The sequence below is a fragment of the Anabrus simplex genome, chromosome X (genome assembly GCF_040414725.1).
Source record: "Anabrus simplex isolate iqAnaSimp1 chromosome X, ASM4041472v1, whole genome shotgun sequence".
NCBI classification, from domain to species: Eukaryota; Metazoa; Arthropoda; class Insecta; order Orthoptera; family Tettigoniidae; genus Anabrus; species Anabrus simplex.
This window is the reverse complement of record NC_090279.1, coordinates 13,983,674-14,009,082: the sequence shown is the minus strand read 5'-3', so window position 1 is coordinate 14,009,082 and position 25,409 is coordinate 13,983,674.

The following is a 25,409-nucleotide window of genomic DNA, read 5'->3' as shown; positions in this document are numbered from 1 at the left end:
ACCCGAATCTCTTTCTTGGGAGCAAATCTGTCATACAGTTCTAACACCAGATCAGATAGTTTATTTATTTTTACGTCAATATCATCCATGTGTAAAATATCGTTCCACGGCAGATAATATGCTTCGTGTCGTATTCCTTCCTTGTCCAGATTTTTTATATCCCTGCGTGTTATATATTTAGTCTCATATTTTGGCATCTTTAATGAATAGCAGACATATATTAGATCATGGGTAGAAATACCTGGCACTGCAAGCTGTCCGTGATTTAAAACTTTCTGAGTATTGTTAGTTATGATCAAGTCAATCAAAGTATGAGTCGTCCGGTTTACTGTATGTAGATGGTTAGTAGCATTTAGAGGTAGGATGTTCAGGTCTAAGCTAAAGAACATATTTTGTAAATGCAATGAGTCGTTTGTCGCAGTCAGCAGATTTGTATTAAAATCTCCAAGTATAATTATATTTTCGTACAGTGGAATTAACTTGGCTAAGCAAATTTCAAGGTCCGATATATGTCTTACGTCTGGGGGTTTATAAACTACTCCGATCAGTACTTTTTGATTGTTAGCCAAAACTTCTATAAACATACACTCAGGTCGACTTGGAATTGTCTGCTCTGAAGTAGCCACTATTTTACTTTTGAGATCATTACGACAGTATATAGCACACCCTCCCCCCATATACGTTTTCTTCGGTCTAGACGATGTAAAGTTATGTTATTTAATTCAACCAGGCCTGAGTTTAGTGAGGGTTGTAACCAAGTCTCAGTTACACATATGCAGTGCAAGGTATTACTATAATGAAAGAGGGATTGTATTTCGTCAATGTGAGCCATTAACGATTGCGCGTTAATATGACAACACTGTAGGGCTCGCCGATATCTTGAAAGACTTTCCCTGAGAATATTTCCCACTGACGTTGTTGAAGGGTAGGGTGAAGGGGGCGACTGGGGAGGAGGTGGGAGCGGGTCACTGACATCAAGGTTACTACAATCGGTAGAAATAGCACTTGTATTGTGACTAGCCATTATCTAGAAAAGACTTCTGCTTACTCACTTTGTTTTCACCGCAAGTACTTCCAGGGGCACAATCACATTCACTCACACACATACACGCACATTTACTTAAAACTACAACATTATCAATTAATGCCATCTCAGTAATGAGTCCGTATCAATGCTCACTCGTGTTTTACATTAAACTAACAAGTTGTACCATTGTAGTAATTAACACCTTTCGTCCATTGTCACATAGCACAACAATGCGACCGTCCTGGCTCCAGACACGATTTAAACCAAAGTGATCTCGTGCACGATTTAAAATGTTTTTCCTGGTACCCGTGAGCGATTCCGTCAGGAGAAGGTGCGTGCCTTTTAGCCGACGTTTAGCTCTCCAAATGCGGTCACGATCCTGGTACCGCAGGTACTTAATAATCAGTGGGCGTTTACCCGTAGCAACCACATCAGCCGTTGTTTGCTTCGGAACACCTAGGCGTTGGCAACGGTCAATGTCTGACATATTAAGCTCGATATCCAGTTTTTCTTTAATAGTTGATAATACTTTAGCGTACACGTTTTCACCTGGTGCTTCGGGGACGCCATGCAAAATTAGACAGTTTCGGCGGCTGTATTGTTCCGCTTCGTCCATCCGTTCTCTTTGCTCGTCCAGCTTTTCCTCTATTTTTAAAATATTGTTTTATATGTCTTTCAGTTCACCAGACACTTTCTCTTGAAACGCACAGAACTCCTCCTCCAGCCGCTGTAGTTTCTCCTCCCGGTTGGCGCTGCTGGTCGCCTCCTTGAGTTGGGCGCGAAAATGCTGCATCGCATCTTCAATTGCCGATACCTTTTGAACTACATCCCGTAGCGTCATGATTTTTGTCAGTATTGGGCGGTGATTATTAAAACTATGGAGATTAGGTCGCGAATGGCACTTAGTTGCTGTTTATCTTGCAGATTTACGAGTTAGCCTTGACACACACTTTACACTATGACTGAGCTCTCCGCCATTTTTCTTTTTCACTAGCATAGCAAGCAAAATCTTGGCATCTTGGAAGGGAGGGTGCGATCAGTGGTTGAGAGGAAGTTGGGAAGTTGGATGAAAAACAGTGTGATTACAGAGCCCGGAGGGGCTGTCAAGATCCGATGTTCAGTACGTACCAGGTAAATGTAAAATGCTACGATATGAATAGATAGTTGTGTTTATGTTTCGTAGATCTAGAGAAAGCATATGAGAGTGTACCGAGGGAAATGATGTTCACCATACTGGGTTAGATTATTAAAATCAATCAAAGGCATTCATGATGACAATTTGGCTGCAGTGAGAATTGATGGTAGAATTAGTTCTTGGTTCAGGATACTTAACATGGATTAGACAAGGCTGTAATCTTTCACCTATGCTCTTCGTCGTTTACGTGGATCATCTGATGAAAGGTATAATTTGGCAGGGAGTGATTCAGTGAGGTGGAAATGTAGTAAGCAGTCTGGCCTCTGCTGACGACTTCGTCTTAATGGCAGATTGTGCCGAAAGCATGCAGTCTAATGTCTTGGAACTTGAAAATAGGTGCAATGAGTATGGAATAACAATTAGCCTATCCAAGATTAAACTGATGTCAGTAGGTAAGAAAGTCAACAGAATTGAATGACAGATTGGTGATACAAAGCTAGAACAGGTAGATAAGTTTAAGTATTTTTGTTATGTGTTCTCCCAGGATTACATGTCAATGTATATCAACAAAGACAAGACTTATTGTATTGATTAGGTGGTCAAATTAATAAATTAACTTATTGTTATTATTATTTCCCCAGGATGGTAATATAGTAAGTGAGATTGAATCAAGCAGTAGTCAAATACAGCAGAGGCAATATGCGACACTTCCGGATTTAGCCTTGATTAAATGGGAGACAAGTCGCAAGTTGCGCTACTAGTGGCGTGACCTAAAAATTCGCGCTAAATTCAAATATCAATGGAAATGTATATAAGGAAATGGACAAATAAATTACGTCCTGAAAGAAAGTGTTACTAAGATATTAACTTCAAAGTTGCAAAAGCAATTCTGGATAAATGAATGAAGAATTATTTAATAAGTTATTATTTAAAGACTGAAATTAGACATATAATCAAGATGTTAAATGGACTGCTATGAAAGGGCTTGATCTTTCATTTATGCATTACTTTTTTAGCTTTAGCATTCTTGCCTGAAGGTTCACGGCTAGATTTGTCTTTTTTTCTCATTTAAAAGCATAGTATGTTCACACTAAAACTCTTGTCAACAAAAATATCGGCACATTCCTTACACATGATTCATTGAATTTACATTTCAGAGCTGGACAATTTTCCTTTTAACTTAAAGCCTTCTAACAGAAAGAAAATCTATAAATTTAGCCTCAAAAACATTCAAATTTTCCCTATAAGCAATACTTGGCACAATGCCATTTCATTAAGGTAAAGCAAATTTGCGTCATCATAGTGTTTCAACAAAATATGTACATTTCTTAAATCACCCATATTTTCTTCAGTGCTTGACAACGCATTACGGCATCCAAATGGGGTAACTTGGAACACAACTAGCCACGCACATATGCATATGTATTTTCCTGAATTAAATCAAACCCACAGATCACACCTACAACAACACATCGGTGTTGAAGGTTAACTGCTACACTATACAATAAAATAAGCTTATTATATTTTTTAGCCTGTTCAAATGTGGGTCGCGCAGGTCACAAGTTTAGGAAGTACTATAAAAATATCTTTGTAACTGGAAGAATATATATATCCAAACACAATATTTACTTACATTTTCTTGTTACGAGGGAAACGGAAGAAAGGCCGCGAATCCTTCTGCACTTCATAGTTATTGCAGCAAAACACTGCAGATACTGTATCTTTCCACTCATATTGAGAGGAGATATAAAGGAATGACACACGCTACTATTTACGTATCCCATATATGCCCACGGCCCCATTTTTGGGGCAGCTAGAATTTTATTTTTATATTTCAAGGAATTTCTTCTTGAGGTAAGTTTGATGTTATATTTCAAGAGGGTTGGCATTGGTGGATAAGATCTGGGTCCCTGGCAACACACAACTGCTTCAACAGAACAGTTATTCGTTGTTGACTACGGCTCATTGTGAACATGCAACATGACCTCTCAGAGCAAGTAAGTATTTTAATTATAATTGATAATTATTAATATGTTTGTGTGATTCCTTATGGTATATAACCTGCATAATGTTGCTGTAATAGAATATCGCTGGTTATTTGTAATTTGAGTACTGTTTTTAGTCATTTCTTTCAATGCCCCGAAAATGGGGCAATGGCCATGGGCGGGTACACCATATTTTATGATACAATCTTTACGGCAGAATATGTTCTACTGACTAAAATACCTTGTGGTATGATATGTAGATATACACGAGTTACAGATTCCCTATCCTACGCCTTAACTGGTTATAAAACACAATATGCATCGAGTAATCCAGCAAAAATGTTGTAAAAATAACGGAACAAATGATTGTAGGCTACGATCTGCATTATATCAGTATTGTTACCTACTGTAGATATATCGTTAAAATATTTTCACGTGTTTCTTATAATATTTTAGGTCGACCATCGATGAAGTCTTGGCGATTTTTGAGAGTGACGACCAACAATTTGCAAGTGCTACAAGACACTCTTGTCCCCCGTAAAATCATCTTCATAGTGATGAAGAAAGTGGTGATGAAGATGGAAACATCAATAATCTATCTGGGAACAAACTTTGAGCTGAGGGAAAGCTGCGGGCTACTCTCGTTACTGAAAATGGATTTGAAGAAGTGGTATTGGGAGTACCTGAGGTTCTTTATTATTATTTATTTTTCCACTAATTGTAGTTACAATTTAGGGATGGTGAATGGAGAAAGGGCATAGCCCCATATACACAAAAGTGCCTCCATCACCACTTAAAATTATAATATACAAATATACAATTACATTCTACATGATGTTCTTATATACAGTTAAAATATTTACATAGGCATATTTACATACAGTAATACTCACAAGACCTGTTCAACATTCAAGTCATTCGACACACACACACACACACACACACACACACACACACACACACACACACACACACACACACACACACACACACACACACACACACACACACACAGAGAGAGAGAGTCTCTCTCTCTCTCTCTCTCTAGAAACCCCACATATATTTTAGCTAGGCCGGCTCACTCATACACATTTACCGTCTCAATCACTCGGGACCCCATAACTTTCATCCATCCTCCCACTCATACTGAAACATTCTCACAGTAGATAAATTATGTTTTGTACAGAGGGTTTCGTTATATATACATCCGTTTTACGTCTTTACAGAAATTTTCTGCAGGTAGTTCTTTTATCTGCGGTGGGAGTTCATTCCACAACCGAGCAGAACGACTAAAGAAGCCACTTTGATATGATGCTGTTCTTGTAAATGGAGGGAAAAGGGACACACCTCGACCTCTTTGAGCGGAACGATAGTTCAGCTGTAAGCGGTTGAAAGGGTTTATATGAATGTTACCTGCGAGGTATTTTCTCAGGAAAGTAATATCTATTTGTTTACAGAGGGATGTATGGAGGGCAGTGACCTGGCTGTATTTAAATGACCGTGTTGAGTAATTAGTCGTTCTGCTCGGCGTTGAACTCTCTCTAGTTTCGTCATGTTCTCCACTGTAGTAGGGTGCCAGGAAGGAAGCCCGTACAACAGTATTGGCCGTACTAATGACAGATAGGCTGTCTGAACGGCTTTCTTCCTGGCTCCCAGTAGAGATCTGCGGATGAATCCCAGGACTCTGTATGCATTACACCTTATTTCCTCAACATGTTTATTCCATTTTAAATTGCTGCAGATGTGAATGCCAAGCAATTTTATTGAGGTACAAGGCATCAGCTTTTTACCACACAGTGAAATTTCGTGTTGTAACTGTGATCTTGCTCTAGTAAAGCGGATATATTTACATTTCTGTACATTTATACACATTCTATTTATTTTGCACCACAGAACCACGTTATCGAGATCTGACTGTAACTTATTTACGTCGTTCTCATTGCGAATGGCTCTGTAAATGATGGTGTCATCAGCGTACTGTGCCATAGAAGACGATACACAACCTGGCAGATCCAGCGTAAATATTGTGTACAGCAGCGGCCCTATCACACTACCTTGAATCACACCCGAGGTGACTGAGGTTTGTTTTGACCTGGCCCCACTGAACACAACGCTCTGCGTCCGACCTACCAGGAATGATCGAAACCATGCCTGCAGGTTGCCTTGAATGCCATACTTGTTAAATTTTAACAACAGTCGTTGATGAGGTACCTGATCAAAGGCCTTACTCCAGTCGAGAGTTACGCAGTCCACTTGGGATATATTAGACTGGTCCAGGGAATGTTGCCACTCATCAATTACTGTTGTTAAAAGTGTAGTACAGGATTTTCCAGGGAGGAATCCATGTTGGTTGTTATTCAACAGGTTTCTCTCATTCAGAAAAACCAGCACATGTTTAACAATTAGGCGTTCCATGCATTTACATAAGCCAGATGTAATAGAGACTGGGCGATAGTTGTCTACATTTTCCCTGTCACCATCTTTGAATACGGGAACGACATTTGCTTTCTTCCATTCTTCTGGAACAGTCCCACTGTTCATTGAAATGTTAAATATTGCACAGAGAGAAGGTGCTAATGGTTCTGCACAGCGATGGAGAATTCTGGCCGGCACGTTGTCTGGGCCGTTCGCAGCATGAGGTCTAGTTCTCCGAAGACTTGTTGCGACCTCGTTAGCAGTGAAGTACAAGCTAGTTAGGGGCAAAAAGGGAGGGGTTGACCTTGGAATGAACATGTCTTCATCCTTGTCAGCAGTGGAGAAGTTATTTTTAAATTTACTATTGAATGTGTCTGCTATTTCTTGGGGAGAGGAAACTGATAGTGCGTTGTACTTGAAGACGGATGGAGCACTTTTGCCACTTTTGTTTCTAATGAAAGCCCATAGCTCTTTACTATTGGAACTAAGGCTGTGGATATATGAACTGTAGGCATCACGGATTAATGATTTGAGTTTGTTCCTAGCCAGTCTGTACTTCTCCCACCTACTGTCACTTGGGTTTTCCTTCCATTTCCTGTATAAACAATTTCTCTTTCGAATACCTGATGTTATCTCTTTATTGATCCATGGCGTTTTTCGCTTATTAGAGATAGAAACTTTCGGCACAACTTGATCGACACATTCAAAAAATACTTTTTTCCAGTTTTCCCAGATCTCGTTGATATTTATATCGCCGGTGAAGGACGCGAGGGGAATAGGAAGACTTTTTGATAGAAGAGAGGAAAGATCGTTCCAGTTGGTGCGGAAAAAATTATATATTGTTCTGGAGTGGAGTTTTGGGGAGGGTTTTCTATAGCTCAAAGTTGTAATTATGGCTTGGTGATCACAAAATCCAGGTATTACGTCCAGAAACTGGACGGATGATGGAAAGTTAGTAAGGAACAGGTCTAGTGTGGAGCGGGAATTTTGAGTAATACGAGTTGCCTCGAACACTAACTGATGGAGGAAAATGTCGTAGAAGGTGGAGAGAAAACTATTAGCAAGAGGATTGTTTGGTACTGGGGCGGCATTTCTAGACCAAGTAATTTCAAGATTGAAGTCACCAGCAATATAAATTGCGTCATAATTATTCTGTACTTGTTACACATGATCCAGAGAGGAGAGCAAGGCATCGTTCATTGTTTGTGAGGACTTCGGTGAACGATATACAGATCCGATGAGGAATTTATTACTACCGCACGTAATTTCTACCCACACGGCTTCAGCTGTCGTCTCCAACTCGGGACGTCTAGTTGGATTACACTCTGGTTTTGCGGCAATAAGAACTCCGCCTCCTGTGGTTAGAGTGCGGTCCTTACGGAACAGGATGAAAGAATCTGGTAGCACTTCTGAGTCATTAATTGTGTCTGAAAGCCATGTTTCACTGATACACACAACAGAGGGATCTAGGCTTGAGAGCGAAGCGAGAATATATTCTTTTCTACCTGGACGTAAAATGCTGCGTGCGTTAAACGCAAAGAGAGTTAGATTATTATTTACATATTTACAGTTGTAGCTATTTACAGAGTCACTGGTAACGTCACTCGTATTGGTAAAGAAAGAGTTCGTTAGTGGCGGCATTTCGCATTGCCAGCAAGTCCACGTTCTTCCTCCCTTCTTTAATTTCCTGTATTCTGAAGTAGAAATTTGTGCACATGTCCTGTGACTGCTTGACGAACAATTATTGCAGTTTACAAATAGTTGATTACGACGCCCGCTGCTTTCACATATTGTACAATGCTGAGGTCCGGGGTTCAATTCAATGTCTCCAATTAGCGCGAGAGTTAGGCACCACAGTGGCCGCCCAGCAATCGGAAGTCTGACAACTCTGCCTTCCCCATTACGACGCGGCCGCCCAAGGCTTTCACTGCCACACCAAGTGAGACACTTAAGAGAACATTTCTCACTTACCAACAGTTTTTCCAGTAGATGAACCTTCTTCAAATCACCACAAGACTTATCCGAATGCACTGTTACACTTTTCGCGTACGTCACGGCACTTTTTATCAACAAAACTATGATTAATGCACGGAGAGCACTTGTAACGACCAGCATGCACGCCGCCATCTTGAACTCGGGATGACACAACTAGCCGTGCTGACCAAGTAGCATCATCAGGTAGTCACAATGAACAGACTGCATCCTGAGCTATTTCTAGTGATAACTACATGTTATCACCTCCCCGAAAAAAGAAAACATTGCCACCAACACGTAGGTGGGAACATGTTGATATACCCACTAAACCTGAACACTAGAAACATAGGAAAATACACCAATCGTCCTGCAATTGGTAGACCTCTGAAATCTGTGAAACGGCGCGTGCAGGATGAAGTGCGGTTGGATGGTGTTGGACATATAATAATATGAAACCCAACCCAGAATGCCATAAGAACACTACTAAGAAATGTAGAAAATGTGATGTGGGCTGCCATGCTAATTGCTTTGAGAAGTTCCATTGTAAAGTGACATAAAGCAAGTGACATCTATCAAAAGTTCTTCTGTGTCTACGTTTATAATGGTGACAAATGGAAATAATTTAACAATATCTCTAACTTGGAACACTATTGTTTGTTTATTTGACGAGTTTTATATTTTGTATTTGTATTTCTTGTGATATAATTGAATGTGTGAACGTAGTAAACTTCTAGTCGAAAGGGAAAGTAATTTGCTTTACATGTACCCACCCATGTCCACCGCCCCATTTACGGGGCGGCACTTTCCTCACGACTGGAATAGGAAAAACTTATTTTTCATTTTTTACAACATCATTGCATCCATTTGACCATTTGATGTGAAGATGGAAGATATTCAAAACGGAAAAAAAGGTGGGCATATATGGGTTGTCAACTTAATGCAAACGCATAAATAACGCCAAAAAACTTCGGAAACATATACACGTGCTCTAATGACAGAATCAGTAACGCCCAGGTCACCCTGGTAGAGGAAGCTCAAATCGCTATCCCTCGATATCTCGCAGAGTGTTGCGTATCGTCTCCACTGTATTTTGTGTATTAATGCTAATGCAGTGAGCTGGCAGTAGCGATAAAGAGTGTTCTGGAAGAAGGAAGTCAGCTCCCGGACGAAACTGCCTTTACATCGGTGTGTTTCCAGACCATATTTTCTTCACGAGAGCGGGAGCCGGGTGGACTCAGGATATCTTATTCATGAGTTAGAAGTAACAGACATGAAAATAGCGAGAAATATTGCTTTTACAAATAGGTGGGAACAATGGCAGGAGAGTACTCGGAACAAGCAGATAAAGTCTAAGTTAAGAATGAACTCGATGGATGAAGCTGTACGCGTAAACCATCTTCGGTGGTGGGTAAATACCGCATGCGACGAATGGAGGAGGATAGGTTACCTAGGAGAATAATAGTCTATATTATGGAGGGTAAGAGCAGTAGAAGGAGACCAAGCTGACAGTGGGTTGACTGAGTTTCTAATGATTTAAAGATAAGAGGTATAGAACTAAATGAGGCCACGGCACTAGTTGCAAATAAAGGATTGTCGCGACGGGCCGTTTTGGTAAACTCACAGAGGCTTGCAGATTGAACGCTGAAAGGCATAGCGGACTATAATGATAATGCATATATATATATGTATAAAAACCGTAAGGTTTTATTTCCGTTAGTGTACGAAGAATTGGATCGTAAAGTTCAAACAGTTGACCCCTCCTTCCATGGCTGTCCACGGTACGTTAAGACTTATGGACTTGCTTTCGAGTTTTTTTTTTTTTTTTTTTTTTTTTCACCCGTGGAGACTCCTCTCTTATAGATCCTCTTCGAGCCAGACATAGCGTAACATTGCACCCAGTGTTGCCAGTGCTCTTTCCAGTAAGTGTCCCATCCTACAGTTGTAGACATTAGGGAATGTTAAACTACAACTCTCCCCACAGTTGTGTATTCTAGTGTATATGCTTGTTACAGTGTGATTTATTACAATTATTGGAACTGGGTGATATAACAAGCCCATTCACATTTCAATAGAAGAAGTGTCGCATACTGTGCAGTTATCACTAGTAATACATCCTTTCCTAAATTAAGCCTCTTTTACTGACTGTTACAAATCAAATTTGTTCTTCAAGAGTTTGTTTTAAGTGATTAAACAACATTCAAATATTCATGAGTTCTATTTTTGGGCTTATGCCGTGTAAATAATTATAAAACACACTCAACGTTTCAAAAGGAACCTTGCCTTTCTTCATCAGGAGACCAAAGAGAAGAGAAACGACGTATTGATGGTTGCTAGGAGAAAGCAACAAGGAAGCTACAAATGGTGCCCAAAGATGTTGCTTTCTCCTAGCAACCATCAATACGTCGTTTCTCTTCTCTTTGGTCTCCTGATGAAGAAAGGCAAGGTTCCTTTTGAAACGTTGAGTGTGTTTTATAATTATTTACACGGCATAAGCCCAAAAATAGAACTCATGAATAGTTACACGGGCCGTGAAAGTCTAAATGATAACATTCAAATACCTGGTTTTGTTTCGAAGTGGCTGGTATGTCGTTAAATAAGGCACGTATTAGCCAATTCTACAGCTTATTAAGTGAGTTACGGATGTTCTTCATTGAGGAATTGTGATTTCTATCATTTTACACTGTGTCCACAACCTCTAACATATACTGTCGGTAATGTTCAAATTCAGTAATTCAATTTTGCTAAATGTATAGATTTCAATTGGGAAAATTAGAAGTTAATACTAATCTTTCTCAGTTTCAGCATTCTACATATTTTAAATATTTAATGTTATCAATTTTCTTTAATTTTATTTCTAATTAAGCATGAAAAATGAATACGCATATAACTAGCTTGCTTTTTAGAAAATTCCCAGCCTTTGCGTTGCAAGTGCCTGCAAGTTGTGTGTAGGCTATTAGCCAGGGTGCGAAATCCGTGGGGGGGGGGAAGGATGTCTCCCCCACCGATGATTTTATCTTAGAGGTTCACCCCCCCCCCAGTAAAATTGTCCGGGGGTTCCTTTCATTATAAAATAAACAGGCAAATGTAGAACTGATAATTTATTACCAGTACTGAAATTAATGATCTTCACTGGGCATATATTCATGAAAACATCAGAAATAATTCAAATGACTGCCAGACCTTGAGCAATTATACAACGCAGCAGTGACAACTCCGCACCTGCAGCCTATTGTTGATGTTTCACGCTGGCAAGTCCATCCTCCCTTGTCATTGCTATAAGTAGCTCGAGTTTACACCACTCCTGTACTTCTTGGATTGGGTGTGTTTCCTATAGGTATCAATAGGCCAATATTCACTTGAGGAGGGTACAAACTACAAACTTGTTCAGTCAACACATAGCCCTGGTAGAGGAAAGTTCCATTAAAAAATCAATAAACCATGGAAACTCGCACCTCGTCTGGCCTTTCCTAAGATAGCGACAGTCTCTCTTAAACTTCTCAGCTGATTGGAATAACGTTCTAATGTTTATCATTCCCATTATAACAGCAAAATTCAAACAAAAAGATATCAAATTTACATTTTTCTGGGTGGAGAGGGTAATTAACATACAGGGGAATTGTAACCCCCCTCCCCACCAGGTACTGCCTGAAAAAATTAGTAGTTAAGCCCTATGTTCCTTCTCCCCCCACACCACTTCTTTCAGATTTCGCACTATGGTAGTGGCAATATATCGTACATCTAAATTTTGTGGAATGAGGAATTTTTTCTGGAGAGCAACGCAGATGAAGAAATGCAGATGGTAATTTCAGAAAGAAATTGCGATATGTAGGGTGTAATTTTAATTATTATTTTGCTCTGTTATTTACCTTTGTGTGCAATTTTATTGTGATGCTATGAATGTTGAGTTGTTCTTTACTTTGTATGTCACAACATATGGTGGTAGGGTTCAAAATCTTGAAAGGTTTCCATTTAGGTTATCTGTATCTTGTTATATCAGTGTTGTTATGGAGATTCTTCTGTATCACATCGTTACCCCACAGCAGCTATATCCGGTATTTATTCGTGATGATTTAGGTAACAGTTGGCTTCCTCTCTGATTTATTGGTGTGCAAAGGATTTTCAGGGGTGAGTGACGGTGAGTTTGCATGGGGTCGAGTCCTAGGGTCGGCAGTCGTGAAATACGTTTCCGTGGTTTCCCCATTTTATCATTAATTAACCATAATTAACGCTGCTGTATACCTAATCTTATCCCTTTCCCTTGGAGTTGTTAGTGCAACATGAGACTGCTAGCAGGAATGGAAGAACAATCTTCAGGAATAAATTCTGGCTGTGGAAACTGTAAAAGGTAGTTGCTTGAAAGTAAATTCAGTAACATATTATTAGAATAACCTGTGATGGCCAGAACAAGTAAACATGGCACTCTTCAGTATTTTCCCCTCCGGTGAAATATACAAAATACAATTGATCATAGTTTTGTGAATAGATATGTGTTTACATAGAAATCTGTTCCCTGGCAAAGCATAAGAATCAACTCAATTAGCTACAGGAACAAAGCTTGTATTACCTGTAGGAGAAATTTTAGTACTGTATTCATTGTTAGCGCAGTATGTTTAAATTTACAGTAAAATATAACAAAGTGACTAGCGAACACTGCTATAGGCACTACTCGAGGTATTCAACATAGATAATTTTTGTGCCACCTGGGGAACAATAAAAACTGCTAAACATTTAAACCACTCATTTGACATGGAACTCCCTACAAGGGGCACTCTGGTAAACATCACTCGGTTGTGTCATTAGACAAGACATGCATAGAAAAATATAGAAAAGGCACATAGGTAAAGGTCGGTGGCATTGTTCAATGAAATGAGCTGATAGCAGTATTGTATACATTTTTGTCTTTATTTCAAGAGAATTTTCTTTGTTTTCTATTTCCAGTCTTCTGGGTAGAAATGTGAATCAAGAACCTCCTCAGTTTTACTCTCTCCACCACTCCTTTCCTTCCTCAATTTTTTTTTTCTACCTTTACTCCACTCTTCTCTGTACTCTCCTTACCGTAGCCATTCACCCCTTTCTGGGCATTCCCCGATGTCTTTCTCCTATGACTTTCTCTGTAAATACTTACTGTGGAACTCTATCCTCTTCCATTCTCATCATTTGTCCATACCATTTCAGCTTATGTGTCTCTATCGTGCCTTTCATTTCAGGGAATCCAATTCACTCCCTCATTTCTATGTTTCTGACTTTATCCCTTTATGCCCTCCCTATTATTTCTCTAAGGAATTTCATCTTGGCCTCTTGCATTCTGTGTTCATCATGCTTTTTTGTTGTCCATGTGCCTGGTTCATATGTCAAAATTGGTGTGTAATACATTGGTTGCAAAATTTTCTTGCATTCCGTTGGACATCCCAGTTACAGACTATACATCTCACACATTGTTAAAACTCATTGGCTTGTTCACATCTCTATCCAATTTCTTATTTTATTTACCCATCTTCTTCAATTATTCTCCCCGAATACTTGAAGCTTTCCACAACTTCTAATGGTCTTCCAATTACTTCAGTATTCCCACTTCCTTCTCTATTACCTCTTGTCACCACTATTATCGTACCCTTTTCCACACGTATTTTCATTCCATGTTCCTCCATCTCCTGATTCCTTGCATTATCTTGTTCTTCTGCTTCCATTTCATCTTCTCCACATATTACTGTCTTATCTGCAAAGAGTGAGGCCTTTGCCTCCTTGGTTCCCATTTTTGTAGTATACTCTTATGGATTTCATCCACGATTGTAATGAAGATTGGAGGGGATAAAACACATCCTTTTTGAAGTCCTGTTTCTACTTTGAACCAGTTTGTTTGTCCTTTCATAGTATTCATACTACTTACTCACTATTCGTTCATGGCTTTTATAATTGGTTCTTCACCTCTCCCTGCCTTCTTTTTTATCAATGCATCTGAGACCACTTGCCATGGTACACTGACATATGCCTTCTCAATATCGATAAATATCATCACTGAATCCAGCTTAAATTCCCATCTGTTCTCCATCATGTTCTTTAGGTTCAACAGATTGAAAACTTTTAAAATTATTTACACTGAGTAAGGAGTATGACACCGTATGGAAGTGAAACACAGATAATAACTGGTGCCAAGGGAAACAGAGTTGAAGCTTTTGAAATGCCGTGTTATCAAAAGTTCTTGAAGATCAGATTGATAGAAAATGTCTTAAATAAAGAGATAGTGAATAAGCTTAATGAGAGAAGAATGATTTGAGAGAATTTGATCCTGGGAAGGAAAATTTTGATAGAACATATCTCAAAGAACTGTGAACTTGTTCAGTTAGTTTTGAAGCTGATTGCAAAGGATAAAAGTGGTAGGAAGATTCCGGTATATGGAACCGGGTGATCAGAGTGATATGCAAACCGTACAGTCACTGAAGTTTCAAGAAAAGTCATCTTGTGGTTTCAGTTTCATATAAAACTGTATAGCTAATTATATGGGATAAGGTGTCATGTAATACTAGGGGTCCTATGACTATGATCTTGATATCGACAGATAAGTTAAATTATATTATGGAAGTGATCACTGTTTTAGAAATCATGCAAAACTGTAGGTCCTTCGCTTTGATCGAATTATTAGTCATAGAAAACTTGATACCGGGCGAGTTGGCCGTGCGTGTAGAGGCGGGCGGCTGTGAGCTTGCATCCAGGAGATAGTAGGTTCGAATCCCATTATCGGCAGCCCTGAAGATGGTTTTCCGTGGTTTCCCATTTTCACACCAGGCAAATGCTGGGGCTGTACCTTAATTAAGGCCACGGCCGCTTCCTTCCAACTCCTAGGGCTTTCCTATCCCATCGTCGCCATAAGACCTATCAGTGTCGGTGCGACGTAAAGCCCCTAGCAAAAAAAAAAAAGAAAACTTGAGGTCCTATAGGTATGATCACAATATCAACAGTCGTGTAAAATTTTGGGTTTTTTGGTATTATCATAATATTGATGGTCATGTAAAATTACAAGCTTGTTGCTTAGTCTGTTAACAAAACCCATAAGTATCAATGACATAGGTAATATATTTTTCTGGCTTATGTTTCAGTGTAAGGTCATTGGAAGTAATCAACCTTCCCAGTACCTTCTAACTACTTCAGTTTGCAGTGCAAAATGGACCTAGAAGCAAAGATCAAAGAGGAACCAGCCTGGCTTGAAGGAAAAACAACTGCATCACTTGTAAGTCTCATTCCAGATAACTTTATAGAGGTCAGGAATTAACCCTTAATAGCTGAATAAGTTTGGCAGGGGCATAATTTTCTATGTGCTTCCTCAGTATTAACACCAGCAGTCACCAATTGCTGAATGAGCATCTATGCGTAGTACAACTCTGTTTTGTTTATTTGTCTGGGAATACACCACTACACGCTACACAAAGCTGCCAACTCTTAGGAACTTAAGGTTATGCTTGAATTAGTCTGTACTTTTTGCTGTCAGTATTGTAATCACTTTGGTTTAGGTGTTGCACCTTCCTTATTTTTCCCCTTTGATTAGAATAGATGATGGTTGGCTGATCTTACCTTTTAAAAAACTTATATCCCCCTACTACTGCACCATCATTAGCACCACATGTTGAAAATTATTACTCCTACCATAATTAGTGTAGAAGTTAAAACACAAATTTTCATTACTGTTTTTGAGCCTGGATACACCAGTCTGCTAAACGAAATGTTAACACCGGTGTGTTTATTCTGGTTTACCCTCACATCCACAATGTGCTGGAAGATATTATGTGTTTTAAGGAATGAGCAGATTTGCCTATGACATACGAGGGATGAAATAGCTCAAAATCTGAATGTACGTTCTCCCAAAATGAGTAATATGCTCAGATGTTGAATTATTCTAGAAAGACAGAATAGTGATTAGCTCATTTTATTCCTCAAATACAGGTCAGATTCTATGATATATACAGTAGAGAAGCATGTCTAAGGGCTCTAGAATGTATGAATTCTGAGAATAATTTCTTTTCTGTGCCCCTTCTTAGTGGGCTCTGACACTTTAAGGACTTAAGGCACATTAAACAGAATTTTTTCTTTCCTCTTACACATTAATTCCTTGTCCTTTTTGTGCATCCTTTTCATCCATTCCTTAGTTCAGCTACTGTTCTCTTCTGTATTGAATGTAAGAAGTTGGTATGTTCTAGAACTTGATACTTTAATTTCCCTTGTATTAGTTACTTAACTTACATTAGAATATAAGCTTTTAATCACAGTCCCTCCCCCCTTTAATGCTGACAAGGTTTTATGAATCCAAGAGTGAAATTTAAATGTCTCGTAGTAGATCATAAAAGATCTTCTGAAACTGCAGATATACACTCCAACACTGCTGATTCTCCACTGACGGTGTCCTCATCCCCTCAGCTCCTCACAGAACACTACATAACATGCTTATAGTAGTAAAATATTTCATTTCTAGCTGCTTTGACCTTGGGCTACATCACATCTTTCACTGTTATATGACTGTGATAAGTCTGCTTTCATGTATATGTTTTTTATTTTACACTTGGAAGCATTGAAATATGCTGTTTGAAACAGAACTGTATTAATGTTTTATGTAGCCCCTGTGATCTCAGCAAAACCATAGTAGAGAATGTGATTCCATTATTTCAAGTAATTTTGATCTGTCTATAAACAAACTCTATGCCGAGAACAAAAAATCATTTAGAAATGTAACGCTTCTAATTGGTTCAGACAACTTTTATGATTTGATTGATATGATTGAACATATGAAAACAGTTCATACAACTTAGTGTTTATGCCTATGGCTGCTTACTTCTAAATTCTGTGTGAGATAGCCCCAATTCCATCCCTGATAGTATATCTTTTATATGGCTAGATAATGTTTCGCATTTTATATTTTGTTCTCAGTCTCATCCTTCCTCTGACATAAGGAGTGAACAAGAATAGTAACACCATTCTCAGTACAGCCTTTGGTTATAACAATCCTCTGCTGGTAGAAATCTTCCTTAAACATTAGTGAAATTCTGAAAGTAACTGTAACACTGGAAATTAATGAATTAACATGCTCATTTGTTAGTGACTGTATTTGTAGATGTGTGTTATGAGCATACCTAATATATCTTTTTTTCCACAGGAAAATTTTGAACATGTATCAGAAGTGATAGCTCTGAAAGAAGAAGTTAAATCAGAGTTAACCGAGCCAGAGTCATCGCAGGAAAACTCTCTTGAGGTAATGTACATAATTTGATAAGCCATCATCTGATAATGGAAATGGGTAGAAAATGGCTCAACAGATACCGGGGTTTGATCCATCTTTTTAGTGCACATGATTGATAGTCCTACTGATAATATACTTTTTTATGAGATGACTGTTTACATACCTAGTTTTCACTTTTCTTTCATGTTTTTCCACTATCTTGCGTTATGAATTGTGCAGCAGTTAGGATTATTCCAAAGACCTCTACTCTATGTCATTTGGGACTCGGTATCATTCCTACTAATACTTTTCAATTCGTTAATTAGTTTTGAACAAAAATAGCTGAAAGATACATTCTTTTGTTACTGTTACAGGATATTTTACTAGTTGTTTCCAAATGAAACACCTTTGTTGTGTTATTGATTATATTAATTATTGTTTTCTAAATAATACAGTAATTTATTGATACAAGTTGCAGGTGACATGCTTGTTTACTGTGATTGTTCACTTGTATACTACACACATTGTAGCCATCTCTTGGCAAGTGAAAAATATTCCTTTTCTCCCTAATGTGGTCTGTGGTGGTACTAGTCCATTGTGACTTATAATATTTGTACTGGGAGGTGCACCTCAACCCGCGCATTGAAAAGAAGCGCCTTAGGGAACACTAACTGTCGAACAAAACTTGAAACTGCTAATGCATAAAGTTGGGACATTGATCAGAAGATGTCACTACTGAATAACTGAGTATGTTATTTTAACGTTTCCTAAACTGACTGGATTTGTTTGTTTTGTTTTGGTGTACATCAAAAAGTTTGAATTTTTCTCCATAGATGTCCCCACAAAAAGCTACGGTCATGTATTCTGGTGCAAGGTGGAATAATTACTGATTTAAAGAAGTTTTGGGTTTATAAGTTTCCTCAACTAAATTTACTTTCATTTATTTTGATACTTCAATGTTTTGCAACACTTCCTTCTCATCTCGCCAGCTTTGAAGTCTGGCCAATCACAAATTTTCTGTATTTATTTTTCAGCCAATCATAAGCTTCTTGTAACTTTTTGAGTATCAAATAAAATGATAGGGTGTGGTCAGATTTTGCCCAGAGCCTTCTCGAACCCTCCCCTCGGGTATAAAGGCCGCGACTTTTTCTAGTTACCTTGTCTTATTCTCGTCAAATTTCAGAGTGTGTGTTAAGACAGGAGGCCTAATTCTTTGGCAGGCAGAATGTCAGCCCAGGTAATGGCCACCAGTTTTCTATATCTGTAGCTATCTCCTTAAACTCACAGGAGAGGAAGCTTCTAATGTTTAACTATGTAATCATCTGTTTTCAAAAATTTAAGCTTTCATTCTGCTAATGTAACATTTCATACAGACTTAAACTGTAAATTGGGGATAGAGAGTATGTTACCCACTCGAATTCCCCTTCAGTTTATCTTGAGGTGACTACGATTTTGTAACCTTTTTCTTCTGTAAATCACTCATTAACTTCTCTTTCGAGTCACCTCAGTTGTGTAGAATTAGTCTCTGCATCATCGGGCCACAAGCCCAAGTAGGGTTTCAAAAGTTGGTTTTCAAGGAGTGCAAGTTTACGACTGCATACATTTTGAGTTTGGACCAGTAATATAACCTGTTGTTCTCTTCCATGAAGGTCCAGAAGTATGGGTACTAGATACCGCTGTGTAAAGGAATTGTAGGTTGTGCCTAGAGATGCCAGAAATTGTATAGTTTTGTGTAATGTTTCCTTGAGTAGGCTGTAATGAATTGGGAGCACAGCATCCTTGGTTGAATTTAAAGAGCATGTAAACTCTTGTCTGATATTGGTGCAATTTTCAGTCGGGCCTTTGGAAGGCCGTATGTGTAACGTTTGGAGCAAGGTGCTCTGGAACTCTGTCTTGGGAGATATCTCTCATTATCTAACCAAACGCAACATTAGTGACGTTGTAAACTTGTAAATTGGAGCTGGAAGCTCAAAACTTGTAATTTCCAACCTTGGATTTCTATTCCTGTTTGCTATTTTGTACCTGATATTTTGTTCCTTGACCTAGTGAAGAATTTTGTTAAATTTGAGATCTGAAAAGAAATATAACCTTTGTTTTAAAGTTTATCTTTGATATCGTAGATAGACCCATTAATGCTGACACCTTCTTTCACCTCTCTGCGTTCCACAGATAATCTCGGAATAATATGACTTAAACATGCAATGAATAAATAAGCCATTGAAGAGTTATCTTGCCTTTCTGTTTCATACTTCGTAAGGGATAGTGTTTGTGAATAGACCTTGTAAGTTCACCATTACTCACCTGAACATTCGTTACATGAATAATTCATCATTACCAGGTTGCACATTTGATCACTGTCATCGTCCACTTCATAGCATGCGTGTCATCTTCTTTTACTATGACTATGTTGCTATGGGGTATTTCATTGCCCATTTATTAAGATATCATTTCACCATCTCATCCAGGAGTTCTGGGTTAGCTGCTGAAAATATAGCCATGTGGGCAAGGTTGTGATGAGAGAGGAAGTATAATCATGACCAGAGAGTGTAGTAATTGGCTCTCCTATAAGGAAATTGGTTGTAGTTAGGTAAGAAGTGTCAAAATGTTCATCATTTAGCTTTGGTGAGAGGATGTATATGTTTCAAGAATGGTACATTCTTTGTTGGTGAAGCGATAAGAATCCATCACTTGTCTGGGGCGTTAAATCAGACTCATGACAGCTACTTTCTAGATTCCACCAAAGTGTGGTGTTGCAGGAGGGATGAAATGCCACATCAGTCCCATGTCTGCAGTTGTGCAAAGAGTTGGTTTTCTGAGGGTTATTTTGCAGGAAGGCCTTGATTTCTGTAGCTGCTCCGTTGAAGTTTGTGCCATTATTGCTGTAAATGTTTAGGGGTTGACCTCTATGAGAACTAAGTTGATAAAGTGCGGAGAGAAATGTTGTTGTGGTGAGATCGGGTATCATGTCTAAGTAGAGAGCCTTATTAGCTAGCAGTCTGGTCTTGTTCGATTTCACACAATTTTTTTATTAGATTTGGGCCAGCATAGTCTGTTCTAGTTGTAAGGAATGGGTGAGAACCATGTGACCTTGCCGCGGTGGGGAGGCTTGCGTGTCCCAATGAAGCAGAAAGCCGAGCCGCAGGTGCAACCATATTGGATGGGTATCTGTTGAGAGACCAGACTAACGAATGGTTCATCGAAAGGGGGGTAGCAGCCTTTCGGTAGTTGCAAGGGCGGCAGTCTAGATGATTGACTGAAACGGCCTTGTAATAATACTCAACATGGCTTAGCTGTGTTGATACTGCTACACGGCTGAAAGCAACGGGAAACTACAGCCGTAACTACCTCCCGAGGACATGCAGCTCCCTCTGCATGAATGATGTACTGATGATGGCTTCCTCCCGGGTAAAATATTCCGGAGGTAAACTAGTCCCCCATTCGGATCTCCGGGTGGGGACTACACGAGAGGGGGCGATCATCAGGAAGATGGATACTGACATTCTGCGAGTCGGAGCGTGGAATGTTAGAAGTTTGAATCGTTGTGGTAGGTTAGAGAATCTGAAAAAGGAGATGGATAGGCTAAAGTTAGATGTAGTTGGTATAAGTGAAGTACGTTGGCAGGAAGAACAGGATTTTTGGTCAGGCGACTACCGAATTATCAACACGAAATCAAACAGGGGAAATGCAGGAGTTGGTTTAATAATGAATAAGAAAATAGGGCAGCGGATAAGCTACTACGACCAGCATAGTGAAAGAATTATTGTCATCACGATAGACACCAAACCAATGCAACCACAATAGTGCAGGTCTATATGCCTAGTAGTTCAGCGGATGATGAAGAAATTGAAAGAATATATGAGGAGATAGAAGATTTAATACAATATGTAAAAGGTGACGAGAATCTAATTGTGATGGGAGACTGGAATTCAGTGGTAGGCCAAGGAAGAGAAGGTAGTACAGTAGGAGAATTTGGATTGGGACAAAGGAACGAAAGAGGAAGTCGGCTGGTTGAATTCTGCACTGATCATAATTTAGTCCTTGCCAATACTTGGTTCAAACACCACAAACGACGGCTGTATACGTGGACGAGACCTGGAGACACTGGAAGGTATCAAATAGACTTCATTATGATTAGGCAGAGATTCAGAAACCAGGTGTCGGATTGCAAAACTTTCCCAGGAGCAGACGTGGACTCTGACCACAACTTGTTGGTCATGAAATGCCATCTGAAGTTGAAGAAATTGAAGAAAGGAAAGAATGCAAAAAGATGGGATCTAGACAAGTTGAAAGAAAAGAGTGTGAGGGATTGTTTCAAGGAACATGTTGCACAAGGACTAAATTAAAAGGCTGAAGGAAACACAATAGAGGAAGAGTGGAGAGTCATGAAAAATGAAGTCAGTAGGGCTGCTGAAGAAATGTTAGGAAGGAAGAAAAGGTCAACTAAGAATCAGTGGATAACTCAGGAGATACTTGACCTGATTGATGAACGATGAAAATACAAGAATGCTAGAAATGAAGAGGGCAGAAAGAATACAGGCAATTAAAGAATGAAGTGGATAGAAAGTGCAAGGTAGCTAAGGAAGAATGGCTGAAGGAGAAGTGCAAGGATGTCGAAGGATGTATGGTCCTGGGAAAGGTAGATGCTGCATACAGGAAAATCAAGGAAACCTTTGGAGAAAGGAAATCTAGGTGCATGAATATTAAGAGCTCAGATGGAAAGCCACTTCTAGGAAAAGAAGACAAAGCAGAAAGATGGCAGGAGCATATCCAACAGTTGTATCAAGGTAACGATGTACATAATTTGGTTCTGGAACATGAAGAGGCTGTTGATGTTGATGAAATGGGAGACCCAATTTTGAGGTCAGAGTTTGACAGAGCTGTGAGTGATCTAAATAGGAACAAGGCACCTGGAATTGATGACATTCCCTCTGAATTACTGACTGCCTTAGGAGAAACCAGCATGGTAAGGTTATTTCATTTAGTGTGCAGGATGTATGAGACAGGAGAAGTCCCATCCGATTTTCGGCAGAATGTTGTTATACCTATTCCCAAGAAAGCCGGTGCTGACAGGTGTGAAAACTACCGCACCATTAGTTTAGTATCTCATGCCTGCAAAATTTTAACACGTATTATTTACAGAAGAATGGAAAAACAAGTTGCTGAGTTGGGAGAAGATCAATTTGGCTTCAGAAGAAATGTAGGAACACGTGAAGCAATCCTGACTTTACGTCTGATCTTAGAGGATCAAATCAAGAAGGACAAGCCCACGTACATGCAAGCACAGAAATGGTGTCCCGACGTAAACAATCAACACTGCCCCACTCCAGTACTGATAGGTGGCGAGGGAGTGAAGGGGTAGTGTCGAAGGCCACTTCAGTACCGAGAAAGAGGGGAGGGAGTGAACGGGTAGTGCTGAAGGCACGGTGTGTGTATTGCTATACATCCACCACTGTGCCCATTTCAATCACAACAGCCTTGTAGCGGGCTGTCTACCTGCACAATGCGTTAAGCGTGGAGGTGGGGGTATACCATGCTTTGTTTATGCCGGGACACCATTTCTGTGCTCGCATGTACATGGCATTCGTAGATCTAGAAAAGGCATTCGATAATGTTGATTGGAACAAGCTATTTATGATTCTGAAGATGATAGGGATCAGATACCGAGAACGAAGAATTATCTACAACCTGTATAAAAATCAGTCTGCAGTGATAAGAATCGAGGGCTTTGAAAAAGAAGCAGCAATCCAGAAAGGAGTGAGGCAAGGCTGCAGTTTGTCCCCTCTCCTTTTCAGTGTTTACATAGAACAGGCAGTAAAGGAAATCAAAGATAAATTTGGAAAGGGAATCACAGTCCAAGGAGAGGAAATCAAAACCTTGAGATTTGCCGATGATATTGTTATTTTATCTGAGACTGCAGAAGATCTCGATAAGTTGCTGAATGGTATGGATGAAGTCTTGGGTAAGGAGTACATGATGAAAATAAATAAGTCCAAAACAAAAGTAATGGAGTGCAGTCGAACGAAGGCAGGTGATGTCGGAAATATTAGATTAGGAAACGAAGTCTTAAAGGAAGTAGATGAATATTGTTACTTGGGTAGTAAAATAACTAACGATGGCAGAAGTAAGGAGGATATAAAATGCAGACTAGCACAAGCAAGGAAGAACTTTCTTAAGAAAAGAAATTTGCTCACTTCAAACATTGATATCGGAATTAGAAAGATGTTTTTGAAGACTTTTGTGTGGAGCGTGGCCTTGTATGGAAGTGAAACGTGGACGATAACTAGCTCAGAAAGAAATAGAATAGAAGCTTTTGAAATGTGGTGTTACAGAAGAATGCTGAAGGTGAGATGGATAGTTCGAATCACGAATGGAGAGATACTGAATCGAATTGGTGAGAGGAGATCGATTTGGCTAAATTTGACGAGAAGAAGAGATAGAATGATAGGACACATCTTAAGACACCCAGGACTTGTTCAGTTGGTTTTTGAAGGAAGTGTAGGTGGTAAGAACGGTAGGGGTAGACCAAGGTATGAATATGACAAACAGATTAGAGCAGATGTAGGATGCAATAGTTACGTAGAAATGAAAAGGTTAGCACAGGATAGGGTGGCATGGATAGCTGCATCAAACCAGTCTATGGACTGATGACTCAAACAACAACATGTCAGGGTTAAAGGCACCATTTGTGTATTTCTCATTAATTATTCCTCTATGTAACACTTTGCATAGAGTAATCAGGATCCTGATTTTTATTCCCCCAGGCGTGAGATCACGGCTGATGATGCATATGCAATGGGCGAAACATAAATTCGTATAACACGATGTAACACCTGAGATGTGTATGAGTGTGGCTTCTTTCTGTTCCCCTTTCTGAAGAGATCCTAAACTTGTATCTCAGAGTGTTGAGTGCCAGGATGAAGTGGTCCAAGGTGTTCTGCCATCATAATTATATTTGTGAGGTGATACAGAATTTCTAATGTTTCCAGTCCGCTAGTATTGGAGTATTGTGCAGTCATCCACTGACAAGAAGATGGCCTCTTGATCTATGATAGGATTAATAGTCTTTATATGAGTTGTTACTTTCCTGCACAACATTAATATAATATTTGTGTAAAGGGTTCAACTCCGATACAAACAGTGAACTTTAATTTCACTCCGTGGGTTGTTTACAACAATCTCAGATAATTATATGTTACAAATCTCATGACTGGTCCATATTGAAATGTACATTAATTCAACGAGGTTACAAAAGTTTATTGAAATCCTCGTATTCAATACACATTGGGTTCTTAAAATTAAGAATTTCATCTTGTCATACTAATTTAAGGGGACATGTTTCGCCCATTGCATGTGCATCATCAGCCGTGATCTCATGCCTAAGGGATTAATATCATGATCCTGATTACTCTAGTCAAAGTGTTACATAGAGGACCGTGTGTTATAAAAAGCAGGAAACTTAGTCCCATGCCTGCAGTTGTGTGAAGAGTTGGTTTTCTGGAGGTTGTTTTACTGAAAGGTCTTGATTTCTTTAGCTACTCTGAAGAAGTTTGTGCCATTATCGCTGTAAATGTTCAGCCTACAGCCAACAGCGCATAAGCTCAATGCTCTGCCACACTCCTCTCCTCCGCCACACCCCCTTCCCTCAATACCACACAGATAAAATACAAGAAG